Source organism: Pangasianodon hypophthalmus, chromosome 1 (genome assembly GCF_027358585.1).
Source record: "Pangasianodon hypophthalmus isolate fPanHyp1 chromosome 1, fPanHyp1.pri, whole genome shotgun sequence".
Classification (NCBI taxonomy): domain Eukaryota; kingdom Metazoa; phylum Chordata; class Actinopteri; order Siluriformes; family Pangasiidae; genus Pangasianodon; species Pangasianodon hypophthalmus.
Window position 1 is genome coordinate 24,384,586 of NC_069710.1, and position 16,280 is coordinate 24,400,865.

Here is a 16,280-nt window from a genome sequence, read left to right on the forward strand (position 1 = left end):
GGGGGGGGGGGGGATTACAACAGTGACATCAGTGGTGTTTGTGTCTGACCAGCAGTTCAGTGGAACTCCAGGCTGTCCTGATAATCTCCCTGTATCAGTTAGGCTTGTGCGATGTAGCTATTTATAATTTCTAATAGCCTCTACACGGTCTTACACTGCCACAATGTACAGTGATGTGTACTCTGATTATATTATATTACCTGACCTGTCAATCTTCACGCATTTTGCATAGACGCTCCGAAATTTAGTTAGCACTCAAAAATACACCAACAGCGCAGTCTTTTTCATGATTTGCACAGGTGTTTTGAGCTCTCCAATATTTACTGACAGCACCTGGAAACCTGCAAACCCCACCCCCTCACGTGACTACCTTTACTTTCTGTCAAGGTAAATGGAAAATGTTTGAAGTTCATTAATATGAAATAAAAACTATCAACTTGTGTTCAACTTGGCTAACATTAGACAAGTACATATTTAATATCAGGTCACTATAATTAGGAATGCCACCAACAAAAAAACAAATGGGAATGAGAAAACTATTTTAACTTAAAAGCTTAAATAGGCCTACAACCAAGTGTCAAATCTAACAGTACAAATAATGTTAATGGTGATAATTAGAAAGTGATTAAATGTGCTGTTTTCTGCTGGTCAGCACTCAGACACGTTCAAACACTTTAAGCAGCAGAATAGCAGACAAAATGGCAGCCATGAGGACATTAGGCAACTGATTTGTAAAAAGATTATAATGTTAAAATGTACTGTTATGGGGTTTTTTTTCTGTTTTTTTTCCCCCTTTTTACCGCTGTCACTTTTTCCCCCACTGCTTAGTGCATATTACGGCAAAATTACAAGTTTCCACGACTGCCACCACCGGCAAGCAGTTCCCGACTTTCCCGGCTTAAATTAAGATGAGTAATTTTAGCCATCTTTCACACCTTTTTACATTCGATTAAGAAAAGCCAGAAATTCTGTTCCAAATATGGCAAATACAACAGAAAAATCATGTGACTGAAACACTAGGATTGTTTTAACACTTGTTAAAACAAGTAAGCAATTCACCAACAGGACAAAGGCAAAATGGCCTACATTTTTTTTTTTACCGGTTAGGGAAAAAAAAGCTTAAATAAGATCAACACATTGACAATTTTCACTCAATGACCAAACGGCACAGTCAAATTATGTCTCAATAAAACTTAATAAAAACCCATTTAATAAAACAGAACAACACTGAGTACTTCAGTTGATTTTGATGAGTGGAGAGTCTGATAATGTTTTTCAGTGTAGGCAGCTCTCAGGCATTAATACTGACTGTCTTGACAGCAGGTCAGTCACCTTAACATCTCCTCTCTCTCTCTCTCTCTCTCCCTCTCTCGCTCTCTCTCTCTCTCTCTCTCTCTCCGAGGGAGAGCTCGTCCTCCTCAACCGGAGCAAATAAATTCTACTGCATTATGCAAGACGCCAATGATGTAACTACACTCACAAAATCACCACATACACACACACACAAAAAAACACACACACAGAGCACAGCAGCCACGCCATAGCAACCAGCATGCCAGCTACAAAATCAAAACAGACTTTAAAACTAGTGCAGTTACAGTTACCCTCCAAATCAATCTAAAACACACACACACACACACACACACACACACACACACACATGTGTTTCTGCTCCTGACATGTGTCTAAACTCAGTGTTGGTAGCCCACTAGGATTGAGAAAATGTATGCCTGCACATTAGGAACACATTAAGAGCCCAAAGAAATCCTTGCCAGGGACTTTATGGGACTTTTTTGAAGTTTAGTGGGAGCGTGTGCTCATTTAAACTGTGCTTTTTTAAATTAAGGCATTCAGATACCTAGATTCTCCCACAAAGAAGAGAAATTTGATAACCTGTTAACTGGAAAACCAATAACCTATGGTATGTACACACATTCACAGAGAGAGAGAGAGAGAGAGAGAGAGAGAGAGAGAGAGAGAGAGAGATTGATCCGAGTGAACTTTCAACACTCTTGCACGCTGCTGGTGAACATGATTACGTAATAGGGTAAAGAGGGAACGGCGCTTAATACACATGTGCACACAGAGCACAGAGCAGCGAGTAGAGATAATAAAAGCTAAACCACCAACACACAAGCACATGTCATGCATTCAAACACAGACACAGAGTGCCTAGACAGTATGGTATAGAATTGCAAAACAAGCCAGGGATTCCCCGCCACTAAAGACCATTACACTGTGACCACAGGATCTAGTCCCGCCTGATTGGCTAGGCCATGTGTATTCATTTCTTCTAACAGAAAGGAGATCTGGTTTTAAAAAATAATAATAATAATAATAATTAATCAGACAAATCAATGTTCCTGATAGCCTGCTACGTAAAGATTTTGTAATGTAACCATGATAATGAGCAGAAACATCGGTTTGGGCTAGGCCTATATTTCTGCTAACTTAAAGTAAGAAAAATAAATGACAGATTTTATTATCTATTTTTTAGCAGCAATTCTACACAGTAACGTTAAGGAACTAAAAAGCTACCGACATCAGTTAAGTTTTCTGTAGTGCTATTCTTTGCTTCTGTTATTTTTAATCACAGCCCTGTTGAATGCTCAAATCTGACTGGTCACAATCAGCTCTGACAATAGCGCTGTAATTCAAATCACAGGTTTCTATTAATGGACTTGTTCTAATATATTATAGTTTCTATAGTAACAGCTCATTCACAGGGACTTCTAAGGCAAATGTCCCACATAACCTAAAACTAAACATAAAAAAAAAAAAAAAAAAAAAAAAAAAAACATGCTGTTATTCACAGTATAACATATAATCAATAATATGGGGAAGTTTTTTTTCTAAGCACACGTTTGTTTAACAGTTTTGAAAGGAGTCTCCAGTGTCACCACCGTCAGAGGAAAAACTGCAAATGTTTCTCAGTAACATGACAAGCTGCACTGTTTCTGTATTGACTGTTTATAGATATATAGATATAGATTATCCATATAGCTACTATATAAGTGATAACAGGAAGTAACTAGCTTTATGGACAGTCACAACATTTCATGTAACTATAAACAGATAAAAAGCATGACACATTGCTCGTTAACAAATACAAAATTTTAATTGCAAATAGTTGTGGCATTAGGGGAATAAAAGACTTCCAGCCATGCTGTTATAGGAAAATAATGTTTGCGGTGGGAACAGTAACAATAATCACACCACTCGTTGTTGATGATTTTCCTATAACAGCATTCCATCCCGTTTTATCCCTTGCTTATATTAGATCACTTTATTGGGCATTATCTCTTACCTGAGACACTTAAAAGGAGGATAATTTAACAGTAAAGACATAAAACACACACACACACACAGGTTGGCGCCCACAAGCTCAGCATAGTCATTTATGAAAGTACTGCTTACACACACACACACACAAGGCTACAGCTGAGCAGCTACACCCTGTCAGTCCACTGTGCTGCTCCACTTCCCCACCGCTCCTACCACTGGCCTCAAGCGCGCACACAGGGTCATCACACGCAGCCCTCTGGATGCTACGCAATCCACTCAATCAGCACTGCGCAGATAAGCTGCCTGTATCCACTTAACTTGTTTTAACCGGTATTATCCACCTGGTAGCCACGGTTTCAGAAATTAAACAACTCCAGTTTCTCATTTCAGACAAAATAATATATTGATGAGAACAGTATACTGAGTATATGTATGCATGTATGAGTACATCACAATAAAGAATGTCACAAAATTGCTTTTCGAAGAGATTCACAGACATCATAATCCATGTCTAAATCAGCAACAGGTAGCTGATCATTCATTCATCTTCAGTAATTGTTTTATCCTGGTCAGGATTATGGTGTGTCCTGGGAACACTGTGCACAAGCCAGGAACACACCCTGGATGGGACGCCAGGCCATCACAGGGCACCGTGCATGCGCGCACACACACACACACACACACACACACACACACACACACACACACACACACTCCCACCTAGGGGCAACTCAACATAACCAGTCCACCTACCAGCATGTTTCTGGGAGACTGGAGGAAACCGGAGAATCCAGAGGAAACCACAAGAGAAGAACCCAGAGGAAGACACAGGGAGAACGTGCAAAACACCACACATTCTGTAACCCGAGTTCAGGCTCAAACCCTGGTGCTGGGAGAAGGCAACGCATCTTTTACTTTTATTAAAAGGTTAAAAATATTACTGAAATCGATGGTATTCTACGGATTTCTTAAATGTGGCATGACGGTTTGTGAGAAACATCCTGAAGATGTCATGGGGAAGATGTAACAATTTTCCAGGAATGCTTAACGCATCAAACTCGACGCTTGTGGTGGAAATGCTACAGTGCAACAGTACACCTAACTTATATTTAAAAATGGGAAGCTCTGAGTAAAAAGGAAAGAAGGAAATACAATACAAGAAGCATGCCTACTATAAACTACTGTGTTACATTATTTCATTCAAAATGGACCTAGCTGTGTTTAAAAAAAAAAAAAGTTGGTGATGGGAATTCCCTAATTTGACGAGAGCATTACAGGCAGGACTAGCCTAGCTGCCTGTGAGCGCTCCTGTAGTTAACACAGCTAGAACTAAAGCGTCAGTCAGGCTAGTGTGGGCCTCCGCTCAGTCTCTACTCAGTCATAAGCCTTAATCCCCTTAAACAACAATCACTCTGTTATGTAGGCAAGTCCTGAGACGCCTCATGTGGCCTGTGTGTGTGTGTGTGTGTGTGTGTGTGTGTGTGTGTGTGTGTGTGTGTGTGTGCGTGCATGCTGTGCAAACCGCCTAACCATGTCTGTGGCTATAAATGGCCAGGTTAAAACAATTATGAGCTGAGTGCGCTGGTCAGAGTGCACACACACATGCACACACACGTATGTAATATTCATCCAGAAGCGTGATGCGATGTTTAGTCCAGATTTTCACTGCCACATCCATGACCCGAGAGAGACGATGTCGGATGTTTGGTTTGGTATGAAGAAGAAAAAAGAAAAAAAAAAAACGCCCTTGAAATGTTTGGAGCTCCCAGCAGCAAGTAAACATTAACATTTAATGCCTTTGCTTTTCTCTAAATACAGCTGTTCCTTTTTCCAATCCATTATCTATTATTCACCACCACATACATTTGCACTTCTCTCAAAGCGCCGTGCATCTCAGACGTTTGCTTTTATAAACCCAAGAGGTCAAATACTCATGAGCGTCAACACACACAGCCTAGGAGAGTGAGACGATGAGTGCTGATTATTCAGTGTGTTTTCAAACACGTCGTGCTATTCAATCGTTTTGAACACATTCTTAAAAAAAACAGGAGCGCGAGAGAGTGTGTAATGGAAGAGGAGACGTCACTTGGGTATTTCGGCATGGATTGGTGACAGATCATGAGATGATGCGCGCACAGAAATGGAGGCAGGAGCGTGTGTGCACGCTCAGGGTTAAAGAGACGAGGGCAGAATCGATGTTTAAAAGGCTTTGCTCCACAGGGACTCCCATCAGCGCGCGCACACACACACTTTTAGTTTTTCGCTGTTGTGCTTCTACAACTCGAGTGAATTAAAGGTTTTGTGTAAACAGTTCTGCAGGAGGTACAGTAGGATGGGACGTGTCCAGGGCAGGGTCAGTGATACTAGCTGGAGGTCGTATGTAACCCAACTACGGATGATGCACTTGTACAAGGTTCTTGTTATAACTGCTAACATCTTACATATCTCTCTTACTTTTTAAACGCTAGTATTTGCTAGTATAACTCTTTATGGTCGATCCTGACATCTGCACCTCGATTTCAACCTAGCGTACACTGCAGTGTAAAGTCAAAACCTGGGTGACACAGTAGGAAAGACAATAAACACTTTAGCAAAATATCTCAATAACAATTACTTGATGATATTTGATGATAATTGCTCAGTTGATTAAAAACACCTTAAAAAACTTTAGTTGCATCTAACAGGAGACTTTTTTATTATGACTCCAACATGCTAAAAGATGAATCTGTGTAACATCTTATTTTTCCTAGGAATGTAGTCATTCGTTTTCTTTTACCATGGGATTTTTAATGTAGAACCCGGTTGAAAAAGTTGTTGAAAGTCCACACTCAGACATGTCATTACATGTTTAGAGTCTGTACATCAAACCCAAGTGGAGTTGTGCTCAACGCAATCAAGCACTCGAGTGTGAGATTTACCAACAGAGCAGCTTCTTCCTTTCCAAAAAGTCTCGTCATTAAACAGAAAACACAAAAGCAAATTAAACATAAAGCAAAACCACAAAGAGTGGCTCCAGTCTCCTGAACGCAGCTGCAGTGCCACACAAGACACTATCTCATTTTGTAAGATAATGTTCAAAGCATGGAAATATCAGTAAGGGTGAAAGGTTTTAAATTAAGTATAAAACTGGTAGATTGTGCAGATTATTTTTTACTTGTTGTCTTCTTAACTGTCCTTGTGTGGCGATCGAAATTCAACAAAAGTTTTAGAAACTTGTCAGACAGCTTCTTTGGGGAAGTGCGCTTTGGGGAAGAAGCCTTGAGATGGCTAAAGAATGCCAACACTGCTAAGAACAGAAGAAAGAAAGACAAAGTATGAAAAACAGGACAACTTTTTATATTGCAGTTACTGATTCAGTGTTAGCACAAAGCATGATGCTTACTGTAATCCATTACAATGGAAAATAGCCACTATATTAAGAGATGGGATGAGAGAGAGACTGACAGACAGACTGAGAGTGAGACAGCGACACATCAAGAGAGGGAAAGACATTTTGAGAGAGAGAGAGAGAGAGTGAGAGAGAGAGAGAGAAAGGGAGCAAGAGAGAGTAAGACAGACAGACGGCTTGAGAGAGAGAGAGACATACTGAGAGAGATAGACAGGCAGAGAGAGAGAGAGACAGATTGAGAGAAAGACAAAGCGAGCAAGAGAGATAGTAAGAGTGACAGACGGACAGGGATAGACCAAATGAGAGAGAAAGAAAGAGATGGAGATTGGGAGAGAGAGAGAGAGAGAGAGAGCGAGCCAGATTGAGAGAGTGACAGACTGAGACAGAGAGAGAGATGTATTGAGAGACGGACAGAGAAAGAGAGATGGAGAGAGATGTGTCGAGAAACAGACAGAGAGAGATGGAGAAGGATTGAGAAGGACTGAGAAAAACAGAGACAGAAACAGAGAGAAAGAGCGAGAGAGAAATAGAGAGAGTGCGAGAGAGAGTGCGAGAGAGAGAGAAGGCTCACATTTTAAACTTGAACGACAGAGAGAGAGAGAGAGAGAGAGAGAGAGAGAGAGAGAGAGAGAGAGAGAGAGAGAGAGACACAGACAGACAGAGATGGAGAGAGAGACCGAGAGAGAGAGAGAAAGGTAGAGAAAGAGAGAGAGACAGCCAGCCAGAGAGAGAGACAATGTACATATGTACATAATTATTGTAACCCTTATACTTTTGTCCTACACTGGCCCCTTGCATTTTGTCACTTTATTTATTTATTTATTTATTTATTTATTTATTTTTAACTCTCCTTTCTTTTCAACATTGATGCTTTGGCAATATTGTATGTAAACAATCATGCCAATGAAGTACTTTGAAATTGAAAATTGAAATTGAGACAGACAGAGAGAGAGAAAGAGAGAGACAGACAGCCAGACTGAAAGAGAAACAGACAGACAGACAGTCTGAGAGAGAGAGAGAGAGAGAGAGAGAGAGAGAGAGAGAGAGAGAGCTCTCAAGTTTTAAACGTGTTCTCACATTCCTGACTTGAGGAGGGAAAGGGTAAAAAAGTAGGATGGGGGAGTGGGGGAGGGAGAGAAACAGAGAGAGAGGGAAGGAGGGAGGGGGTTAAGATGGCGCCAGACAACATTTGAATTCCCGGCAGTCGACCACACACACACACACACACACACACACACACACACACTTTTTCCTTCGGTGGTATCTGTTACGTCGAGAGAACAGAAGAGTGTATGGTGACTTCCCCTTCAGAGATATTATTAGAATAATGTTCTCATATCCTTACACACACCCTCCACCATCCCAAATGTGCCCTACACACACACACACACACACACACACACACACACACACACACACACACACACACACACACACACACACACACACACACCCTAACACACACACATTCCCAGATAAAAACAGACTGCAAATATGCCAAGAGCGTCAGCGCATGAAAGCTTGTGGAGAGCGGGTGACAGAGGAACAGCAGCAGTGTGTGTTATACTCAACACTAGCAGGAGCAGAATGTCTCTTTAACACACTCAGTACATCTGATCGCTCCATCTGTGTGTGTGTGTGTGTGCGCAGTGAGGCCTTTCCCGGCCTCTGCTTGTGTGGAGTGTGGTGCCCTGAGAAACATGTACGCTTTAACACACTGCAGGTGTTACACTCATGAGTCACCCTCATGACAATACACACACACACACACACACACACACACACACACACACACACACACTGGCATTCCTCCACCGCACACTGAATTTCCTTACACTCACGGTCCCTGAGCCCAGACAAGAGACCCCAAACATGGAAAACACCAGCACACTGAACAAGCAAACCCTCCAACAAGGTTATGTCTATGTGTGTGTCCCCGGAGACGCCAGCTTTTCCATGAGAGAACTGTAATGTGCGAGGCGCTCCATGTGTGTGGAAAAAGTGTGCGAGTTATGTGTGCTTATGTGCACAAAGCTTTTCCTGGAACAAGTAATGCAGCACAGGCTGGAGTGATTTAAGCGCTGAACAGGAATGTGGGAGGGCCACACTTCGTACCAAAACAGATCACTGTGTGTGTGTGTGTGTGTGTGTGTGTGTGTGTGAGAGAGAGAGAGTGTGTGTGTGTGTGTGCGAGCGCGCACACGTGTGTGTTCCATGTTTGATGAGCCAGAAAATGACCAACTCATTATTGGATGTCAATAACAACACAAAGACCCTTATTCAACATCAATAACTTCATGTTAAATAACATATTCAACATATTGTACCATATAAATGAAAGTAAGGAAGGAATAAAACACTTCAGGGCATGCTGTTATAAGAAAATAATCCACAACAGGGTGGCGTGATATCATTACCACCCCAAAGTAGATTATTTTCCTATAACAGCGCACCTAATAGTGTTTTATTCCTCTTACACCACAGAAACTTTTACATTTTTGATATATTAAATGATACGTCATACTTTTTCACCATAATAGTTACATTTAATGTTGTGGAACGTCCATGAGAAAAGTCAGTCCCTCACCAGTTTATATTTGGTTTGTCTCTCTTGAAGTTAATAAGAAAAAACTTGCAGCTCGTGATGAACCTGGAAAGCGTAAACTCCCCTGACTTGAAGACTTTCATGTGGTGGAAAAACTTGCTGGCTGTTACAAAGCAATGACTCCCAAGACCCCATCCATAAATGTTAAACAAACGTCATCGCATCAACAATTATAGCTTTTCTTTGTTAAAGTTCTTAATCTGTTTATTATTAGATTATGTAGATCGTCTGCCTGTGAAAGAGTTGCTATTATAGAAATGATAACCTTAGAACGAGCACATTAATACGAACCTATGATTTGAAATAAACCTGAAACTATTGTCAGAGCTGCTATTATAGAAAATTAATCAACACCTTCTGACCAGTCAGAATTGAGAATCAACAGTCAGCATTATTACTGGTTTATATATGTTTATACTAATGCACTAATATCAACAGAGCACCTAAAAAGGTGACTACAGGCTGCAAGTGTCCCTCAAATCAGACACTGGTTTTTACACACACACACACACACACACACGCTATTTAGAAGCTGCCAAATTTTCTTCTGTTGATAATTACTTTGTAGTTTACAAAGAGTGAGAAAGTCAAAGTGCACTAAAGCAGCTGTGGTGTTGTGCTGGTGTGAGTGAAGCCATTCGCCTGCGTGACATTTGTACCCAGGAAAAGCAGAACGTTTCCTGCTCAGCCGTTTGTCTGAACAAGGTTACATTCTGTCATTTCTAAAGGTCTGGAATTCTGGTCACCGAAAATAATAATTTAAACAAAAAGGCTGAAATTTGTCTTATAAGCTTTTTCTTAAATTACCCTGGAATTGTAACTTATATTTAATTCTGGCAAAAAAAAAAAAAAAAAAAAAAGCAAAAATAAAACCAAACCGAATCCTGAATTTTCAGCACACAGAGTCCTGAATTTCAGTTTCCACTAGGAATCTTCGTTTCAGTGAATTTTCATCACCAGTAATTTCTACAGTAAAATACAGTGTTCATACCAGTATAACACTTTTCGTGTGTTTTACAGTTCGATACTGTATCCCATCTAGTATTCTGTGCAACGCAATAGCACCGGCAGATTCCTTATTAATAATGTATTAATGGACCTTACCTTATAGCCACTTTAACAGTGCTGTGACTATAATGTAATAAAACACTAAAACATACAGTATCATAAACTTTACTGTCAAACTAGCTACCAAAAGCATTTATCTGAAGCTGCAATGGACAGAGTCTTCGCATTTGTCATTTCTTCCATTATTTTATTTAAGTTTTATTATATTTAAGTTTTGATTTTAAAAAGTATAGCTTCAATTATTTTCAGCAAAGCAGGATGAATGCAACAATGCGAACCTGAGGTAAAGTTATGCAACGCTAGCTAACTTTAGCCTAGCTGGGTAGCTAACGTCCGCTAGCTAGACTGGTATTTTATAAGCTAACTTTCCTATTGTTCTGATATTCAGGACTGTGACTCAATTCATTCTGTTAGTGTTGCAGGTTAAAATAAACAAATCAGATTCTTTTGTTGTGATGTTTGACTCAACATGTGCATTATTTACAAAAATTTAAAAAATGTATATTTGGTAATAAATGAGTTAAAACAACAAATCGCAGTGGTGGATTTTACAGTATTATGAGCCTACTGCTACCACTATGTAGTTCCGCAAAAATACCGTTTTGTACTTAAAAATACAAAAAAAACAGTACAATATGCTGTTATGGTAAACAAACATTATGAATACTGTAAATCTTAATTATCGTAATTACCTGTCAACTCTGCTGTCTTTATGTTTGTGTTAATATATTGTAATTTAACAGTGTAAGGTTCAATCAGACAATTCTGTCATTTAAAAATATCGAATGATAAAGTTTTGGACCCTCAGTTTCTTTATTTGTCTACTTTTACAGGTGGTTTACTCAGAGTTCCACAGTGCATGTGGGGGTTTTTTCGCCATTTTAAAAATGCAAGTGAAATTTGGACTTAGCAGCATGAGTTTGACCCATGTAGCCTACCACCCTGATGTATGTATTTGCTTTAAAAAAAAAAAAAGCCTATATTGATTAAAGAGCTTCTTGCATGGGGGCGGTTCTCTGCTCCACCTATCTCTCTCTCTCTCTCCTCTTCATGGATGAAAGGTCAAAATCCTCACTCAGTGTTTCATACAGCAGACAGACTCACACTAGCCATGTTACATCCTTAGTGTGGGGTTAATCATCTGAGGAAGATTACACATCATACACTCTCATCGGAAATGAATAAGGATGAGCAGTCGTTGACTCCTACGTAAAGAATCCTAGTGCTAGTGCCACTGTTACAACTTTAAATGGCTTTCAACAATAAAGTTAACATTAAAGCGTGCCATCACCTTGATTTTAATCACAACATGTTGAGTGAAAACAAAGATGCTGGCTAGACAAAACAACTACCAGTCAAAGACTTTCTTTCATTTTCTTTCAGGTTTGTCTTAGGCAGAACCACCATAGGCTTTATAAAGTCACAATATTTCAGTGTAAGACTTCTTACATACATATACTAAACCCAGAAAATAGGCTAATACTATAAACGTGTGGGGTTTATTCATCTATTGCACTGTTAGCTAGTTCATATCTGTTAGAACGTAGACTTAGAATTAGCAAATCAGAGCATTAGCAAAAGTAGCTAGATCATTACCGACACTGAAGCTGCCCACTAATCAGTGTTCATACAGAATATTTAACAAAAATTAGAATGGACTACTTGAGAGTTGTAGGTTTATTAGGTTCACTATATTTAGAAATGACCCGACTTCGACAGTAACGGTGACAAAGAAAAAGTCGCTTGATACACTTTACTGTGCGTCATTCGGTAAGCAGTCTAAACTGAAATGTGCTGAACCAACACTAAAACGCAGACAGAAATCTTCAGAATGTCAGAAAAAGGAAAACAAACTCCTTCGGAAGGTTATGTGAAGATAGGTTGGCTTCCCACCAGCCAGACATTTCCCCCGTGTCTTCTGCTTGCATTCAGACTGCAGTAAGAGCATTCATTATCACTGCTCAGGCCAAGGGGCCATACGTAAATTAGTTCATGGTAGTGGCACCATAACCATAAGGAATTCAAAACGAGTTTCACATAGGAGAGAACAGTATGGTGTGAAACTTTACCAAAGCTTACATAGTACACCGAAAGGAGGAAAAAAAAAAAAAAAAAAACGTAAAGAAAGCTTTAAAATGTTTAACATCATACCGTTCCAGTAAATATGGCACGTCCTATAAATTGTTACGATTTGATTTTAATTGTTTTTTTTTTTCCCCAAACAACCTATGTTACAGTGTGCACTGAAATTAACAACCACATAAATTGTATCACTTTGAATAAGCTTATAACATGATACCCTGGAAAAAACAAAAAAAATGTGAAGTCGGGTTTTATGATTATTCTACAGTACATACAAACTTAAACAGCTGCCATAGGAAGTGAAGTCACACTGTAGTAAGATGGGGGAGGGAGACATCCATGACTGGATGTCCAGCACATGACTAGTGTATGTGTGTGTTAGAATGTAGTGTGAGGGGTCAGTGAGTCAGGGTCATAACTGTACGCACACACGCACGCTCACTCACACACACACACACACACACACGCGTGCGTGCATGCGTGCTAGCCCCCACTCTGTCCACACAAAAAGGGTCTCTGTGTTTCCTGACAATCCATAAATGACACCAACACATGGATGAGCTCCCAGTACACACTGCCGTAATGGATGCCCAAACACACACACACACACAACACCCCGTTACAGCGCATACACACGCCCCCTATTGTTCTCATCAGGGAAAAGTCAGCAAAACACTACTCAGCCACAGGGAACATCCTACCCATGCAAGTTTGAATAGCGGCTTTTGCATTGCCATATTCACCAAACCCCTACGAGTGTGATGTAACGTACCACATTAAGGTTTAACCCCAGCGATGGGACGGCTGTGAAATCTCACCACTACCAGAGAACCACCGTTAGGCCCTTGGGCAATGTTACCCTTCAAATGTTCACCTATTTGCCTGGACTGGATTAACTTCATCAACGTTCAGTCAGAAAAAAAGTTCTGTGTGTGAGCGACATTGACACAATGGTCCTTCTTGGTTACAAAAGAACAGCATGACGGGACATCTTTTTGAAAAGACTTAGATGAAAAAAGGCAGTGTGCAAATAAAGATCACACACACACAGCTTGTTGAAAGGGTACATCAGCATGTAAACAGAGTGAGAGGTGGGTGCTGATAGTAAACTGGTTCCATCCAGAGCAACAGCTGCACAACACGCTGTACACTAAAGTTCTAGCTTATATTACTCCAAATCTTTCTGGACGAAATGAAGCCTCTGATCATTCAAAACAAATTACATCACATACATTCACTGCACAATAGCCCTGTAAGTAAGTAAGAAAAGACTAGCAATCTATACACACAGCGCCAAAAAATATCTATGTCAGCTAATACAGCTTAACTAGAATTCTCTGCATACGTCAGTTTGTGTGTGTGTGTGTGTGTGTGTGTGTGTGTAAACATCCGGAGTCAACATCCATTAGTCATTAACAATGACAGTAATTAGTAGGATAGGTTTTACAAATGGCATGCACAACTGGTGATCATTTTGAGCCTATAAGACTGAATTTAAGACCCAAATTCATTCTCGACTACTTTAACTAATTAGTAAATTCACATTAAGGAAAAACACCATCAGCGAGTAAAACAGCACAATTATCCCTAATAAGTGCCGCTGGCTAATGTCGACATTTAAAACCCTCATCCTCAAGTTATGAAGTCATGAGGCTGGCTTGTCCAAGTGTAATTACTGTGCAAAAAAACAGCGTGGATATTAAAGAGCCCATCAGAGTGGAAGGAAAATGTTAAATGTGTGTCTTTTATTGACCGTGATTCATGTGGTAAAGGCTTTTGATGAAGCAGATAGAGTTTTTGTTACATTCACAGACACACACACACACCTCTTATCAGGATGTACAACCCTCAAAATAACAAATTGTCTCAGCCACCTGTTGCCATGGAAAACTCATGCTTTCAGAGAAAACCCTTTCACCGCAAAAAAGACGCTCGACCTATATTGCTGTGGGTGTGTGAACCTACAGGTAGGAGCGTGCACTAAAGCAACACTCAAAATCTGATAATGAGAGCAGCCACATCCTCTTCTCAGCACTGTATCACTTACACACACACTCACAGAGTACCTAAACTTCCCGTGGAACTATTGGGGTCACGATGCGGCCCGCGGAGTCAAAGATCGAAAAACCACAATGTACTCGTAGTAGATGGTGGTAACTGACTGCGCCATTTAAACATAAACACAACACCATGACATCTACACATAAATCAGTCTTAAGTAGCGGCTCTTTGATTTAGAACAAAGTGAATTGACGTCTAAGGTTTTTTTTTATTTCTAAGGCTGTGCCATTAACGCCTTTGGCCTGGTGAGCTAGTTTTGTGTTTCCAGACAAAAGTGTCATGTAGACTCGAAGCAAGTCCACAATGGAGTTATTCACCTTTAAATGTCAGTCACTGCAAGTTATTGTGTGAAGCCAAATGCTCAGGTAAAATAATAAAACACACTTATTAATCAGGTCTCCCTCCATCTGAGGCACTTTAAACTAAACTAGCTCGTGTTTATTTATCATGAGATCAGATATTGTCTCTGTATAAATGAGCTGCGGTGAAGTCCATAATAAAAGGCCAACATGGAGACATGGAGAAAGAAGTGGGTAAACAAACCAGGCTACCGGCCGGCTAGTGATGTCTGTCTGTGTGTGTGTGTGTGTGTGTGTGTGTGTGTCTTGCTGGGGACCAAATGTGTCTAAAAGGAGAGGAATATTTGACAGGATGGACCTTGTGGGGACATTTTGGCTGGTATTCATAGCATTAATTAGCTTCATTAATAATGATGTCAGTGAAAGGTCCTCACAAGGATAGTTAGACCAAAGAGAGAGGGAGAGTGTGTGTGTGTGTGTGTGTGTGTGTTTGGGGGTGGGGGGGGGTGGGGGTGGGGGTGGGGGGGGTTGGTCGGGGGTAAACTTTTGACGTCATAACCATGAAAAAGTGGCGACTTTGGCACCTTTGTGGCGTAAAAACAAGTAACTAATCTGAAGTGGGTGCAAAGGCTGCATCCCAAATGGCTCCCAAAAGTGCACTAAGTAGCCTGCAGCATTCATTATCTCACACGTTATGTAGTGCATTTACGTAGGAAGGAATTTGGAATGCAGCCTCGGATTCCTAAACATCCCACAAAAGCGTCCTGATGGACAGCAACTAGCTAGCTAGTTTTAAAACAAAAACAAAAAAACAAAAAAAAAAAAAATCACACTAACCTGCCCAAACCTGAGCCAAACCAATCTAACAGGCTAACTAAATTCCGAAAAACAAAGCCTCAAAGACGCTGATTATCACACTGGAGGAGAAACAAACAGAAAATAAACACAATAAAAGTGGACTAGATGTGGGAAATGGGGCTAATTTAGCTGAGGAAGATGAAGAAAGAGCGTTAGTGAGTTCGTTAAACGGTTAACGGTCGGATTCCATTTGAATGCGTTTCATTCAAAGCTCGCGCTCGTTTCAAGCGCATTAAAATGTTCGCAAAGGGGAAAAAAACAGCTTTATCACTTGAGTAACTGCATTTATTCCCACCAGGAACCCTGCGGGGGGAAAAGCACCTGGTAATTTAATCGCTACCCGCGTATGTGAGCACAAAGTTATGGCGGTTCAACAGGTAGGCTGAACTATAAATCGTGATGAAGGCATGCACGCATCCGCAGCACGAGCTCTCAGTGCTGATCTGAACTGCTTCTTTATCCCCAACACCACTCCTCTGCACACCTCTAACCTGTGATCGGCTCTACCAGAGCCGTGCATCAGAGCTGCTGCGGCTGCTGCTGCTGTTGTTGTTTTAAGGGCTACATCTTAGATTGATAAAGTGAGTAAAGTGGAGCGCCTGCCATTTTATGGTTCAGTGAGTTGACAACAGCG

General features: G+C 40.6%; 1 protein-coding gene across 1 annotated transcript in view; it reads right to left on the reverse strand.

The window, feature by feature from the left end:
• Window positions 1–16,280, reverse strand: part of erfl3 (Ets2 repressor factor like 3) — a 41,379-nt gene that overhangs the window by 24,180 nt on the left and 919 nt on the right. The gene's annotated exons all lie outside the window — the stretch shown is intronic.